This window comes from Leopardus geoffroyi, chromosome X (assembly GCF_018350155.1).
Source record: "Leopardus geoffroyi isolate Oge1 chromosome X, O.geoffroyi_Oge1_pat1.0, whole genome shotgun sequence".
NCBI classification, from domain to species: Eukaryota; Metazoa; Chordata; class Mammalia; order Carnivora; family Felidae; genus Leopardus; species Leopardus geoffroyi.
This window is the reverse complement of record NC_059343.1, coordinates 16,428,840-16,444,269: the sequence shown is the minus strand read 5'-3', so window position 1 is coordinate 16,444,269 and position 15,430 is coordinate 16,428,840. Positions and strand designations below refer to the sequence as shown.

Below are 15,430 nucleotides of genomic sequence, written 5' to 3'. Positions count from 1 at the left end.
GGGGAGGGGCCGAGAGAGAGGGAGACACAGAATCGGAAGCAGGCTCCAGGCTCTGAGCCATCAGCCCAGAGCCCGACGCAGGGCTCGAACCCACGGACCGCGAGATCGTGACCTGGCTGAAGTCGGACGCTTAACCGACTGCGCCACCCAGGCGCCCCATAAATGAATTTTAAAGTGAACTTTTCACCCTGGCTGTTCCGAGTGTGTAAAGTATATTACTAGGTGATGATGAATGAAACAGAATTTTTTCCTTTAGAATATTATAGTTAAAAAGTACTGAAGTGGACAGGTAGTTAAATAACATGAAGCAAGCTAAATTAGCCAGGAATGTTATAAACAGATATAATTGGAACTTTAAGAGAAAATTATGATCCATAATGCTATAGCAATTTTCCATAGTGCATTTTTAACCATAATGTAGAAGACTAGAAAGTAAATATTATTACCCTTGACACCCAATAAAGTTCCTTTTAAAATACACATACACACACAAAGAAGATAAATGTTATTTTCAACATAAAATTAATTACTTGGGGGTAGACTTCTGCTTCTGCCCAGCTGGAGGAGCCCTATTCCTCCTAGGTTCTCTTTTACAGCTAAAACACCTTAGACGTAACACATCAAACAAGCACGGGAACACTGAAATGTGGAAATAAGGCAGACTTCCTACAGACTTTGGTACTGAAGGAATGACGCTAATAGTGAGTTCCTTGGGTTTTTTTTTTTTTTTATTGCCTCCCATATATCTTGGACAGGGTCCTGTAAAAGCCTCCAACCTGAACCACAAACAGGCACAGACAAAAAGCGCGTCAGGAAAAGTCTGTTCTCTTTAGCCAAGTGACTGGGGAAAGGGTAGCCAAACAACAGTTAATTTTTTGGTAGGACACTCCCTACTATAGCCAAACACTCCAGAAAAGCCCTATCTTACTCCAAAGAAGCAAGTGGCAGTGCTTGATTTCCTCCACCTGGTGATGTTAGCTATGCAGATCAAGGACCTCATATCTCATTCCCTGACTAGCAAAAGCAGACAACACTTCAATTCCCCCAGCTGAGTGGTTTTGACAAGTGGATTAGGAGTCTGATCTTCCCTCACGCCCCCCCCCCATCCCACCACCTGCAGAAGGATGTGATGCTGTCACTAAAGTAGTGTCAGTGGGGTCTAGGAGCCAAGTTGAGCCTCAACCCCAATCTGGAAACGAGACTTAACAAAGTGATGTGAGGCAAGGCTAGTCCCCAGTAAGCCTCCCCCTCCCCTTTGTTACTGAGGAGCTGAGCCTACCCCATCACTCAAAATCAACAAGGCAGAACAAGATGATTGGAGGTGGACTAGTCAACTCTGCTTCCGTTCCTTCCTGATGTGATTGGGGCCTGGTGGACAGCTCAGCCTCCACCCCCATCTGGCATCTATAAGGCAGAACAAAATGGTGGATGGCAGGGCTGGTTGGCCTTCCACTTATCCTGTTAGATGGACTCTTCTGGAAGCTGAGCTCTCCACTCTACCTTATAGCAACAAAGCAGTGTGAGTCATCCCTCTGCTTTCTGTCTCCCTTTTGTCAATGTGATCCATCAGGGAGCTTGCACCCCTACTCAGAAGCAATGCGATGGTGCAGGTTGTTGCCCAACCTTCACTGGGACCAAGAATGTAGCTGAACTTCCATCCTACCCCTGTTCAAAAAAGCAAGAGTCATTGCTCCTATTTTGCCAGGGTAGTTTCTGTGGGGCCCAGCGGTAAGCTGAACATACACATTCACCTTGCCCTCACGCTACATCTCAACTGGTGGACTGCCTGCTAAAAAAGATTAAGTAGGATCCAGAGTCTTATCTCCAAATGTCCATTCTTCATTTGAAGAACACTATACTAAGAACCAGGAAAATCACAACATGAATGAGAAAAAAGTCAATTGATACCAACACCAGGATGCTTCAGATGTTGGAATTATCTAACAAGGATTTTAAAGCAGCAATCATAAAAATGCTCCAGTGAGCAATCACAAACACATTTGAAACAAATGAAAAATTAGTCTCAGAAAAGATGCAAAGCAGAATATGGAAACTTTAGAACTGACACATAGAGTAACTGAAATTTGCTACATGGGCTTAATAGAAAAATGGAGATAACAGGAAAGAATAAATTTGAAGATAGAACAACAGAAATTGCCTGATTTGAACAACAGAGGAAAAAATGAACTGACAAAAAATAAGAGAGAATTAGGATTCTGGGGAACATTAACAAAAGATTTATGGTGGACCTGAGGAAATAATGGCTAAAACTTGCCCAATTTGGCAAAAGACAAAATCTTACAGATTCAAGAAACTGAAACCCAAACAAGATAAACCCAAAATAATCTATGCCCAGACACATCAAAATCAAACCTTTGGAAATGAGAACTTGTTTAATTGGTATAGAGTTTCAATTTTACAAGATGAAAATGTTTGGAGATCGGTCATACAACAATGTGAATATGTTTATTTACTTAGAGAGAGGGAACAAGAACATGGGCAGGGGAGGGGCAGAGACAGAGAGAATCTCAAGCAGGCTCCATGCTGTTAGCCCGGAGCCCACTGTGGGGCTGGACCTCATAGATCGTGAGATCATGATTGAACTGAAACCAAGAGTAGGACACTTAACAGACTGAGCCACCCAGGTGCCACTGTAAATATATTTAACACACCAGTGAACTGTACACTAAAACGTGTTTAAGATGGCACATTTTATGTTGTATTTTACCACAATTTTTTTAAAAAATTTAATCAAACTAAAAGGCAATCTTGAAAGCAGCTAAAGATAATGAACTATTACATATAAGGGAACAATGATTCAAATGATGACAGATCCCACATTAGAAACCATGGAAGCCAGAAGGAAATGGCACCATTTTTCAAGTGCTGAAAGAAACGAATTGCCAACCCAGAATTCTATGCCCAGTGAAAATATCCTTCAGGAATGAAGGTATGTTCAAAACAGTCTCAGATAAAGGAAAGCTAAGAGAATTTGTCTATAGCAGACCCTGGAAGAATGACTACAGGTAGTTCTTCAAGCAGAAAAGAAATTTTAAAAGAAGGATCTGGAATATCAAGAATAAAGGAATAACATGAATTATACAGTCTTTTCCAGAAAAAAAGAAGAGAAAACACTTCACAACTCATGTTATGAGGACATTATTGCCTGAAACCAAGACCTAAAGACAGTACGGAAGAGAAAGCAGTATAGACCAGTATCCCTCAAGTACATAGACACAGCATTCTCAACAAATATTAGCAAAAGAAATCAAGTAACATATGAAAAGAAACGTACACGTACACTGTGTACACGTACACTGTGATCAAATGGATTTTATTCCAAGGATGTAAAACTAGCTCAGTATTCAAAAATCATTTGGTATAGTCCACCATATTAAGTAGGAAGAAAAATCACATTGTTAATTGTGCAGAAATGCATTAAACTGGATTAAACATTCATAACAAAAACTGATCAAACTAAGAATAAAAGGAAACTTTCTCAGTTTCATAAAGAACATATACCAAAAACAAAACAACCCACAGATAACATCATACTCAATGGTGAAAGACAGAATGCTTTCCTCTTAATATCAGGAAGGAACAAGAAAAGGATATCCTTTTTTTTAATGTTTGTTTATTTTTGAGAGAGAGATGGAGCACAAGCAGGGGAATGGCAGAGAGAGAGAGAGAGAGAGATGGAGACACAGAATCCAAATCAGGCTCCAGGCTCTAGGCTCTGAGCTGTCAGCAAAGAGCCTGACGTGGGGATTGAACCCATGAGCCATGAGATCATGACCTGAGCTGAAGTTGGACACTTCACCAATTGAGCCACCCAGGCGCCACAAGGATCTCCTTTCTCACCACTGCTATTCAACATAGTTCTGGAAGTTCTTAACAGTGTAATAGGCAAGAAAAGGAAATAATAAAATACATACAGATTGGAAAGGAAGAAATAAAACTGTCCCTATTTACAAGTGAAATGATTATCTCCAGTGCAAATCCGAAGGAATCTACATAAAACTAAAAATAATAAGTTCAGAAAATTTGTAAGATACAAGATGAGAATCCAAGAATAAATTATATTTCTGCATACTGACAATGAATGTGTGGAAACAAAAATGAAAAGCAGTACCATTTGTAATTGCTCAAAAAAATAAATATAAATCTAACAAAACATGTATAGGACTTTATGGGACTTAAATACTGAAAACTAAAAGTGCCAATAAAAAAATTCAAAGATCTAAATATAGAGAAAGGCATGCTGTGTTCATAGGTTGGAAGACTCAGCATACTAAGGATATCAGTTCTCCCCAAATTCTTGTATAGGTTTAACACAAGCTTATTCTAAAAGTTATATGGAAAGGTAAAGGAACTAAAATGTCTACTACAAGATAAAAATAAAGTGGGAGGATCCACTCCACCCAATTTTAAGACTTACCATATAGCTTTAGCAATCAAAATTCTATGGTACTGGTGAAGGGATAAACACATAGATGAATGGAATATAATATAGAACCCAGAAATAGATGCATACAGGTACAGCCAGTTGATTTTTATCAATGCAAAAGTAATTTACTGGAAGAAGGATAGGCCTTTTCAACAGTGGTATGTGGAGCAATTACAGATCCATGGGTAAAACAATAAACTCATACGAAAACTAATTCAAAATATATCATGGCGAAATTAAGAGTATACTTATCTTGATGAGCACTGAATAATGTATAGATTTGTTGAGTCTCTATGTTGTACACCTGAAACTAATGTAACACTGGTAACTATACAGCATTTAAAATAAAAAATAGAAAATAAACTTTCTGCTAAAAAGACACACAGACACACAAATCAACTCAAACAAAAAAATATGTATCATGGATTTAAATGTAAAATATAAAACTTTTAGAATTGAAACCTAGAAGAAAATCTTCAGGACTTTGGGCTAAACCAAGAGTTTTTAGACCAGACACCAAAAACACAATCCATAAGAGAAAAAAAAAGTAGACTTTATCAAAATTCAAACATTTGCTCTATGAAAAAGACCCTGTTAAGGGGATAAAAAGACAAGGCATAGATTGGGTGAAAATATTTGCAAACTTGTATCTGAGACAGGGCTTGTATCTGGAATATATAAAGAACTCTCAAAACTTAACTAACCTAAGCCAACCAATCCATTTAGAATTCTGACCAAAGAAATGAACAGATATTTCTCCAAAGAGGATATATGGATAGCAAATAAGCATATGAAAAGATGTCAGTATGGTTAGCTATCAGGGAAATTAAAATTGAAATCATGAGATAATCACTACACACCTATTAGAAAAGCCAAATTAAAAAATAGTGACAATACCAAATGTTGGTGAAGATGTGGACAGACTGGATCCCTCATGCCTTGCTAGTGGGAATGTAAAAGGATACAGCCTTTCTGGAAAATAGTTTGGCTGTTTGTTCAAAAACTAAACATAAACTTACTCTGTAACCCAGCAGTGAAAGTCCTGGGCATCTATCCCAGAGAAGTGAAAATATATGTCCAAACAGAAGTCTGTACACAAATTTTCATAGCATCTTATTTGTAATATCAAAAAATTGAAACCAAATGTCATTCAGTAGGTGAATGGTTAAACAAGCTGTGGTACATCCACGCTGTGGAATGCTACTCAGCAACTAAAAGGAATGGATTATTGATACATGCAGCAGTTTGGATGGATCTCAAGGGAATTCATACTTCATGAATAAAGTTACATACTGCATAATTCCATTTACATAACATTCTTGAAGTGCCAAAATTGTAGACATGGAGACTACATTAGTAGTTGCCAGGGTTAAAAAGAGGGCAGGAGGGAGGTGGGTTATAAAGGAGCAGCACACAAGATCCTGGTGGTGATGAACTGTCAGTATGTTTATAGTGGTGGTAGATACAGGAACCTATAGTGTGATAAACTGTGTAGAACACATGCACACACAACCTGTAAAACCAGTGAAATCTAAATAAGGTCTGGGCTTTGTACAGTATACATTTCCTGGTTTTGACAGGAAGTTAATGTAAGATGTAACCCCTGGGTTAAAGGTATATGGGACCTCTCTTTATTTATTCAACTTCCTGTGAATCTATAATCATTTCTAATTTAAAAGTTAAAAAAAGTCAGCACTAGATAAAATTCGATGTCTATTCTCAATTAAAAACTTAGTAAAATAGGAACAAAAGGGTGTTTCCTTAATGTTATTAAAAAAGAGTCTCACGGGCCCCTGGGTGGCTCAGTCGGTTAAGCAGCAGACTTCCGCTCAGGTCATGATCTCGTGGTCCGTGAGTTCGAGTCCCGCGTCTGGCTTTGTGCTGACTGCTCAGAGCCTGGAGCCTGTTTCGGATTCTGTGTCTCCCTCTCTCTGACCCTCCCCCGTTCATGCTCTGTCTCTCTCTGTCTCAAAAGTAAATAAACGTTAAAAAAAAAAAAAAAAAAAAACAGTCTCAGACCAATAGCCAGCATCATGCTTGATGGGGACATATTTTAAGGCAATCTCATTAAGATTATGCCTGCTGTTTTCACCTCTATTTAACATTCTGGGAGAGTTTACTAATGCAATTAGACCAGAAAATCAGAGTATTAAAAAGAATAATAAAGGATTACTATTCATAGTTGATATAATCATCTACTTGGATAATCTAAGGAAATCACTAAAAAAGTTCTTTAAAACCAGTGAGAGTCTAATAAGGTGGTATTACAAAATATATTAAGAAATCAATAAGTAGCTTTCCTAGTTAGAAATGGTAATGGAAAAAAAGTCATCCAAAATAGTAAAAAAGATTAAATGTTTGAAAATTAACATAATAATCAAAGGGCAGGAACTAAATGAAAAAATTAGTTGCATTAAAGAATAATTTGAATAAATTGATAGGAAAGCCGTGGTTCTTTAAATTATTTTCAGTAGGATTTAAGGTTTGTTTTTTCTTATTGTTTATTTTTTAAGAATTGAGGGTAACTTTTTATTCTGTCTTGAATGAACCCAGATTTTTAGTTTTTAAAAAATTTCTTACGCGTTTAGTTACTATATAGCTTATCTGAGCAATTAATAGTAACAATTTTTAGTAAAATGCTGTTATTAATAGTGTTTATGTTTAAATATGCAGCTAGAATTAGTCATGGAGTTATAACTGGAAACTATATCTTTCATTATTTTTTTCAGAAATAAGCCTTCCTGCCAGGTTGTGTTTATACCTGTGGTAGTTTTTAAATATGTATACCCATATTTTTTTTAATGAGTGAGTAGTTTGGATTGTTTTTTCCCAAGTAAATTCAACTCCCAACTTGTCTAAAACACTTTGTGTTAAGATCCAACTTCTACTACACAAATAGGAATTTTGCTTGAATGTTAAGCTCTAATTTATTGTGTATTTGAGCAAATCCCATTCTATCTTGTTTTACTTACTTGCAAGCTATTATTGCTGCCTTCTTTTTGTTCATAAGGATGTTTGTAAGGCTATATCTTTATTTTAAGTGATTGTTAACCATTATATTATCAGTAACGTATGTTGGGTTCACTTCAGCAAACATTTAAGCACCACTTGTTTTACCAATGTGGAGACAGAGGAAACAGGTTCAGGTCCTTTTGCCATAGTCACATAACAGAAGTTTGGGCTTTTTTTTTTTTTAATTTTTTTTAACGTTTATTTATTTTTGAGACTGAGGGAGACAGAGCATGAACAGGGGAGGGGCAGAGAAAGAGGGAGACACAGAATCCGAAACAGGCTCCAGGCTCTGAGCTGTCAGCACGGAGCCCGACGTGGGGCTCGAACTCACAGACCGTGAGATCGTGACCCGGGCCAAAGTCGGACACTTAACCGACCAAGCCATCCAGGTGCCCCCCAGAAGTTTGGGCTTTGAAGCCCATCATCACACTGTATCTGTTTTAGATAGGAGGGCTTCATTAAGCCTCTGGAAACCAGATGAAATCATTAGACTTGTTCCTGAGACTCTTAAATTAGCCAACCCAAGTAATGCATTAAAGAGTTATCTAGTACTCAGATTTTTAGTCCTCTACATGGAAGTGGATGCATTAGGATATGAGACTCATCAGAATCCCCTCAAATATTTGTACTTGTCATTTCTCTGGCAAGATGAGCAGGAGGAAAGAGAAGCTAACACTGAACCCCCTAGACCCTGAACTTTACCAAAACCTGCAGCATAACTAGTATACAGATCTTACGGATTAGAAAACTGAGGCTCATGTTAGGTAACTTGCCCAAAGTCACACCTACAGTAAAGGGCAAAGTCAGGTTTTGAAGCTTAATATGTCAGACTCCAAAGCCCGTGACCTTTTCTCTACCCTGTGATTTCCCAGACTTGTCTAATCACAGGAGTCACCTAAAGTACCTGTTTAAAAAATGAAATACCATGAGGCCATGGGGCTTCTGGAACTTCTGACTCAGCTTGGGATAAGGCCAGGTAATATATCCTTACCAGGAGTCTTAGGTGATTCTGGTCATCAGACAGATTTGGAAAATACTACCAACTCCATTAGAGTACTAAGAGGTGGGACTTGAAGGTATTAGGAAAGCAGGAATAAGTTTGGGAATTTAGAGGACCTTAAACAACAAGTTGACAATTAGTTTTCAACACAAATGAAATAAGAATAGTAAAATTGGGGGGCACCCTGCTGGCTGTCAGTGGAGCATGCAACTCTTGATCTCCAGGTTGTAAGTTCCAGCCCCATATTGGGTGTAGAGATTACTTCAAAATAAACATAAAATCTTTTAAAAAAAGAAAGAAAGAATAAAAAGAATAGTAAAATTGGATTCTGGAAATCATAAAATTGGTTTAGGTTCCTTATTTTGCACAGAAAAACAGTGTTTTATTTTCTTAGTATTTCTCTTTCAGATGACAACATTTAAACGATTGTTCTTTCATATTCTCCTTGTTTACACTTGGGAACAAAGGCACCACTGAAGGATATAGATAAAACTGTAGTTTTGATGCAGAAGAGAAAGAAGGAGTTACACTTAGAAATAGCATCAAAACAGGGGCGCCTGTGTGGCTCAGTCGGTTAAGCGTCCAGCTTCAGCTCAGGTCATGATCTCACAGTTCATGGGTTCAAGCCCCGCGTCCATCTCTGTGTTGACAGCTTAGATCCTGGAGCCTGCTTCAGATTCTGTGTCTTTCTCTTTTTGCCCCTCCCCCTGTCACGCTCTTTTTCTCTCAAAAAATGAATAAATATTTAAAAAATTTAAAAAAATAGGGGCGCCTGGGTGGCTCAGTCGGTTAAGCCTCCGACTTCGGTTCAGGTCATGATCTCACAGTTCATGGGTTTGAGCCCCGCGTCAGGGTCTGTGCTGACAGGTCAGAGCCTGGAGCCTGCTTCAGATTCTATGTCTCCCTCTCTCTCTGCCCCTCCCCTGCTCACACTCTGTCTCTCTCTGTCTGTCAAAAATAAATAAATGTAAAAAACTAAATAACATAAAAACACCTTTAAATACCGAATCTGTAATTTCCTCAGGTGTAAAAGCTCTACAAATTTTAAATAACTTTAATCCTTAAAGTCACAAGATTATAACATTCTCAAGCTGGAAGAGCTCTTAGATATCCACATATTTTATGGATGAAGAAACCACAACTCAGAGAGGCTTAAGGACTTGCCCACAGTCCTGTGGCAGACTTTCAAATCCATGCTGACCAAGGTTCCATCAAACTCATGGATTGCAGATAAGTACCAGAAAATAATGACTTTTCCACAATCATATTGCTTTTTAGAAGTTAGTTTAGTGGCAAATCCTGTTTACCATAGATTCCCTACTTTATCTAATTTTATGGTTTCTTCCTTCTTTAAATGCCCTACTGAGAGTGTAAATATATTCAAAGGGATCGCTTTTAGGAGATTATGCAATTTGAAATACTGTGTCTGAACGATATGTTAGAAAATGAACCATTGCCTTCTTAGAATAGTGTATTTAACAAATGGACACTTTCAGAACATGTTGTGTAAATTGTGGAGGAACTCAAGCTTTCTCTACTTTTTAGTATAAATTTTTATTTTATAAATAGAGAAAAATGAGCATAGGTAGATGTCTGTACATGAATTCTGACTAATATGATAGCATTTCTGTGTAGGAGGATGAGCTTTGAATTCAGACTTGGGTTTGGTTATCTTATCTGCAAACCTGATAGCTCTGTGATCTTGAGCAAGTTCGTAACTCAAGTTTTTCTTCTCTGCTATACATAATAACATACCTCATGGTTTATTAATGGTTAATTGGGATTAAATTAGAGAATATCTGTAACATGGCTAACACTGTACTTCGAACAAAAAAACCACTGTGTAAGTGATGATTGCCATTAGTATTTTCTTGAACCAGTAGTTATTTATAAGAATGTTAATTTCTGAATGAGTGCTTTATTTTACTTCTTTATTCAGGTTCTTTATCATAATCAGAAAATACCTGTACAATTCCTGATTTGAAACATTTTGTATTTACTTTATGATCTAGATACAATCTTTATAGTTTTTCATAGATACTTGAACATTCTTTTTACATTATAAAATTCAATACCTATTCTAATGTAAATTACTTCAAATACTTTGTCCTTATATTGTTCATTATGCTAGCTTATACTAGTGTGCTAAAGTTTCCCCTTCTATTTTGTGTTCATTTCATGTTATAGTCCCCAAAACATCTTTTGTGTTTTGTTGTTATTCTGTGACTTAATGTTGAATACTGCTTTTCATTTATTATTTTTAATGTCTTGTTTGAACAAATAACATGCTAATTATAGAAGATCTAAAAAATAGTGAAACCTATGCAGAAGGAAAATAAACAATTTTACTCTTCTGTGAAATATCATTATTAAAAGATTTAAATGTGATTAAGAGTAGGGGTTTCAGATTTGGGATTGAATTTAGGCCCTGCTTATTAACCTTAGGCAAGATATTAGACTTCTTTATTTACTGTGACAGATATTTATTGAACACCTACTGTGTGCCAGGCATTTTGCTAGGGCCTGAGGATATAGTGCTTAAATAGATGGACATACTCATCTTGAATTAATTTCTTCATTTGTAAATTAGTGATAATGCCTCACAGAGTTGGTAAAAGCATCAAAGGTGATCTATGGTACTTAACATTTGCCTGGTGTATGGTAATTGCTCAGTAAACAATAGCAATTATTATCACTATATGTATTAAGCACTAATTATTTTTTTAGTCCAAATCAGATGACCTTTTTAATTGGATTAAGGTTTTTGCCTTACATTTTATTTTTGGCCTTAATATTACAAACACTTTATTTTTATTTGTCCGTTGTGCTATTTTTACCTGTTTTGTTTGAATTTCTCTTTAAAGCAGTAAGTATTTGGGGGGTTTGGGGGGTTCAGTCCAATAGGCGTCCAACTCTTAATTTCAGGTCAGGTCATGATCTCATAGTTCATGGGTTCTAGCCCCATGTCAGGCTCCACACTAACAGCACAGAGGCTGCCTGGGATTCTCTCTCCCTCTCTCTGCCCCTCCCTGGCTCTCTGCCTGTCTCTGTCTGTCTGTCTGTCTCTCTCTCTCTCTCAATAAACAAACAAACAAACTTTTTTTAAAAAGGCAGTAAATAGGGACACCTGGCTGGCTCAGTTGGTTAAGCATCCGACTTTGGCTCAGGTCATGATCTTGTAGTTCATGGGTTGGAGACCCACATCAGACTCTGTGCTGACAGCTAATCCTAACCCTAACCCTGGGGCCTACTTCAGATTCTGTGTTTCCTCTTCTCTCTCTGCCCCCTCCCACTTGTGCTGTGTCTGTCTCTCAAAAATAAAGGGTAAAAAAACATTTTAAGGCAGTAGTAATTTTATTACTGTGTATATATAGTAATATATATAGTAATGAAATAAAAAAAAAAAAAAAATATATATATATATATATATATATATATATATATATATTTGAAGGTTTAATTATTTATTTTTGAGAGAGAGGGAAAGAGAGAGAATCCCAAGCAGGCTCTACACTGTCAGCATGGAACCCAGTGCAGGGCTCTATCCTATGAACCATTAGATCATGACCTGAGCTGAAATCAAGAGTCAATCACTTAACTGACTGAGCCACCCAGGCACCCCAAGAGAATAGTATAATGAACTACCATATTCCCATAAGGCACCCTCAAAGATTATCAACTCATGTTTCATCTATACTCCCCTCACCCCCCATACACACTCTCTCTTCTTTTCCCTGCCTCCAGTGGATTATTTTGAAGGTAATCCTAGATACATCAATTTATATGTAAATATTTCATTTGTATTTCTTAAAAGATAGACTTTTAAAATACATAACCACCATACCATCAAAACTCATAAAAATGCCAATAATTCTGTAATAGTATCAAATTCTAGTAAGATACTTTTCTTTTAAATAGACACTTTAAACTTTACATTTCTTACATTACTACTTTTGGAATAATTTCTGTTGTAAGTTTTTTATTCTTGTGGTTTGTTTTTTTTCTTTTGACATGCAGATTGTTTTTGTTTGAGGAGGTTCTGAAATATTGAAGAAAGAATTATAGAGCTGGACAGACCTGGGTTTGAGTCTTACTCTTGCTGTTCACTAATTCACTTTGCTGAGCCTTGGTTTCCTCATCTGTAAAATAGGACTGAATTATACCTACCTCATGTTCTTAGGGTTGAATGTGATGCTTTCGTAAAGTACTTTTTATAGTCTTTGTCAGTTATTATCTTCTCCAGTGATTTGGGCTGCAATAAATAAATAAAATTTTTGGTTATCGTATGGTTTCTCAGAACGTTGAAAAATGTATATTTATTAGGTAATTACTAAAAATAGTGATTTTTAAATAATCCTTTTAGGAAAGAGAGAATTGAGAATCTTTTTCTCCATTCTTCCACTACCTCTTTTGTGTCCACATTAATTTAGCCTGAGAATACAAATCCTACCTTTAGCTTTCTAAGGTTTTATATTGTTTATATACTTATATCAGCTATTTACTCTTCATTACTGACCCTTTCTCCTTTAGTGGGGTTAATTATTTTATTCATTTGTTTGTAAATATTAAGTTGGTGTCAGTATACTTCACCAGTTCTTTCCGACCTCAATATTCTTAAGTTCTTACTTTGATTCTCTTTCAATGGTCTAGGACATACCTTTGAACAAATTATGAAAAAAGGTACTAACAGGATGGTGAACTTTTATAAGACTTTGCAGATCTAAGAATAATTTCCTGTGACCTTTGTACATGAAAAAACTAGGACAAGGTATACAATTCTTAGTTCATAACTTTCCCCTTTCAGCTCTCTGTAAGTCATTACTTCATTGTCTTCTGGCATTTGATTGTTGCAGAGGAAAAATCTGAGGTCAGTCTGATTTTAGTTCCTTTGAAAATAACCTGTTTTTTTCTGCTTGTATGCTTGTAGGATTATATCTTTATCCTTGAAATTTAAAAACATTTGCCAGGACATGTCTTGGTGTTGATGATCTCTGTTGAACCTTCTCAGTCTCCAGTCTCAGGTATTTTTTTTCAGAACTGGAAAGTTTTCTTATACTTTTGATTGATTAAAATGCTGTTTTTTTTTCTTTAGGAACATCTGTTATTCATAGATTATTTCTATGTCTGTCCTCCATAGTTTTTTAATATTTTCTTTCATTTTTTTTCATTTATTCAAGTTTGTCCTCTGTGGCATGGATTCTGTTTTCTGCAGTGTCAATTCTGATATTTGCTGTTCACAATGCAGATTTAATTTTGGCTACTGTGTTTTCATTTCTTAATTCTTACTTCAACATACTCCTGTTTCATAAGCAGAATTTCCCTTAGGGGTACACTCTAAGAAACATAAGATGGGGTTCAGGCCTAAAACTGATCTATTTTCTGAGGCCATAACCACAGGACCAGACAGAAAAAAAAGCTTCTGAAAGGGTCCTCTAAAACTTAAAAACATAGATATAACCAGAGGTCATTTCTACCCTAGTCTAGAAAGTAGAACAGTCCTGAGTAATAGCAGGTGTTTAGTTACTCAAGGAATAGCAAAGCAAGCATAAGGGCACCTTAACTAGAAATAATGGATTTTTCTAATATATTGGTTGTTTTTTTCTCATTATAAAAAGAATAGATAATAAATGCATATAATTTTGAAAATACAGTACAAGAAGAAAATCCTAGGACCCAGGTAACTACTGCTAAGATTTTATATATGTTTTGCCAGTTACATGCACACATTTTGGGGGGGGGGGTGCAAAACTGGGGTCATACTATATAGTTGTGTATCCTTTTTAATTTAATATATTACAAGCATATTTTTGCATCATTAATTTTTTGAGGCCCTTATTTTAAGCATTGCATAGTATTCCTACATATGAATAGATGTGTTATGATTTATTTAACCAGTCCCCTGTTGGTCATCTAGATTGTTTTCTATTTTTCAGTATAATGAGTATGATGAATATCACTGTACATAAGTCTTTATGCACATCTCTGATATTTCCTTAGGATAAATGAGGAGCTGATTCTTAATCCTGTCATATTGGTAAGGATTATATACATTCCTTATTAAGAATATAAAATGCTTGTTTCTTATTGTTTCAATGTGATTGCATAGAAGATTCTTTGGATTCTGAATAATTTGATGGTATCTGAACTGAAATTCAAGAGAGGTTTCTTATGCCTCATCCTCAGCAGCTTCATGCAACTTCTATTCCATATGCTTTGGGCAAGAAGACCACTGCTAATATCAGGGAGCTTGGAAGGCAAATATACTTGTGGGAACTTGAGGGTGGTAAAAAAATATTTATATATTGTCCTTTTTATTCCTACAACCTGGGTCTCCAGATTAGCACAGTAGAGCTCTGGAGTCTTTCTTTTCCTCCCCTCTTCCTATTATTTCAGGTTCTTATTCTCTGTGAGGAATTCTTTTTTCCCAGTGTTCATATGTATATTTCATTTTTACATAGGAGGATGTCAGTAGATACTTTCTAGTAATCTCAGGGTAGCATTTTACCAATCACGTATCTTTTTTTTTCTTTTCTTTTCTTTTCTTCTTTTTTTTTTTTTTTTTTTTAGTTCTAGTATACTCATACATGATGATCTCCTACTGGGCTCAAAGCATTTTTAACGTATTTTTTATTTTCTTCAAAGGTATCAAACAGCAACCCAGAAATGTGCATTGTTGTAACATGCCATTACAGTAAAACAATCTGTTTAATAAAGTTGCTTAAAATGAAACTTTTATTTAGTAAAATATTCGTATTTTTTAACATTTCAGATTTTTTCTTAAAGTACTTGGGAATACCCTAGAAGTCCTGAAACCTTGGTTCAGAGTTACTGATTTGAATTGTTCATCCTCTTGAAACCAGAAAGATGATCTTAAGTGATCATTTTATATCACAACCTTAGAAGTTATTTTGAAAACAATTCCTGCTGAAATGCAAGCTAACAGTCTCCTTTGTCTGATTTGTTCTGATGAG

General features: G+C 36.0%; 1 protein-coding gene across 6 annotated transcripts in view; it reads left to right on the top strand.

The window, feature by feature from the left end:
* The window catches only part of RPS6KA3 (ribosomal protein S6 kinase A3), a 120,718-nt gene that overhangs the window by 12,461 nt on the left and 92,827 nt on the right, over positions 1–15,430 (top strand). Inside the window, exons 2-3 of one of the 6 annotated variants that reach the window (XM_045472441.1) lie at positions 13,387–13,480; positions 14,457–14,493. The exons of 2 other annotated variants lie outside the window; for them this stretch is intronic. The gene's annotated coding sequence lies outside the window, so the exon portion shown is untranslated. Of the gene's footprint in view, positions 1–13,386; positions 13,481–14,392; positions 14,494–15,430 lie in introns of all 6 variants that reach the window. 3 more of the 6 variants (XM_045472443.1, XM_045472444.1, XM_045472446.1) reach the window with 3 other exon arrangements.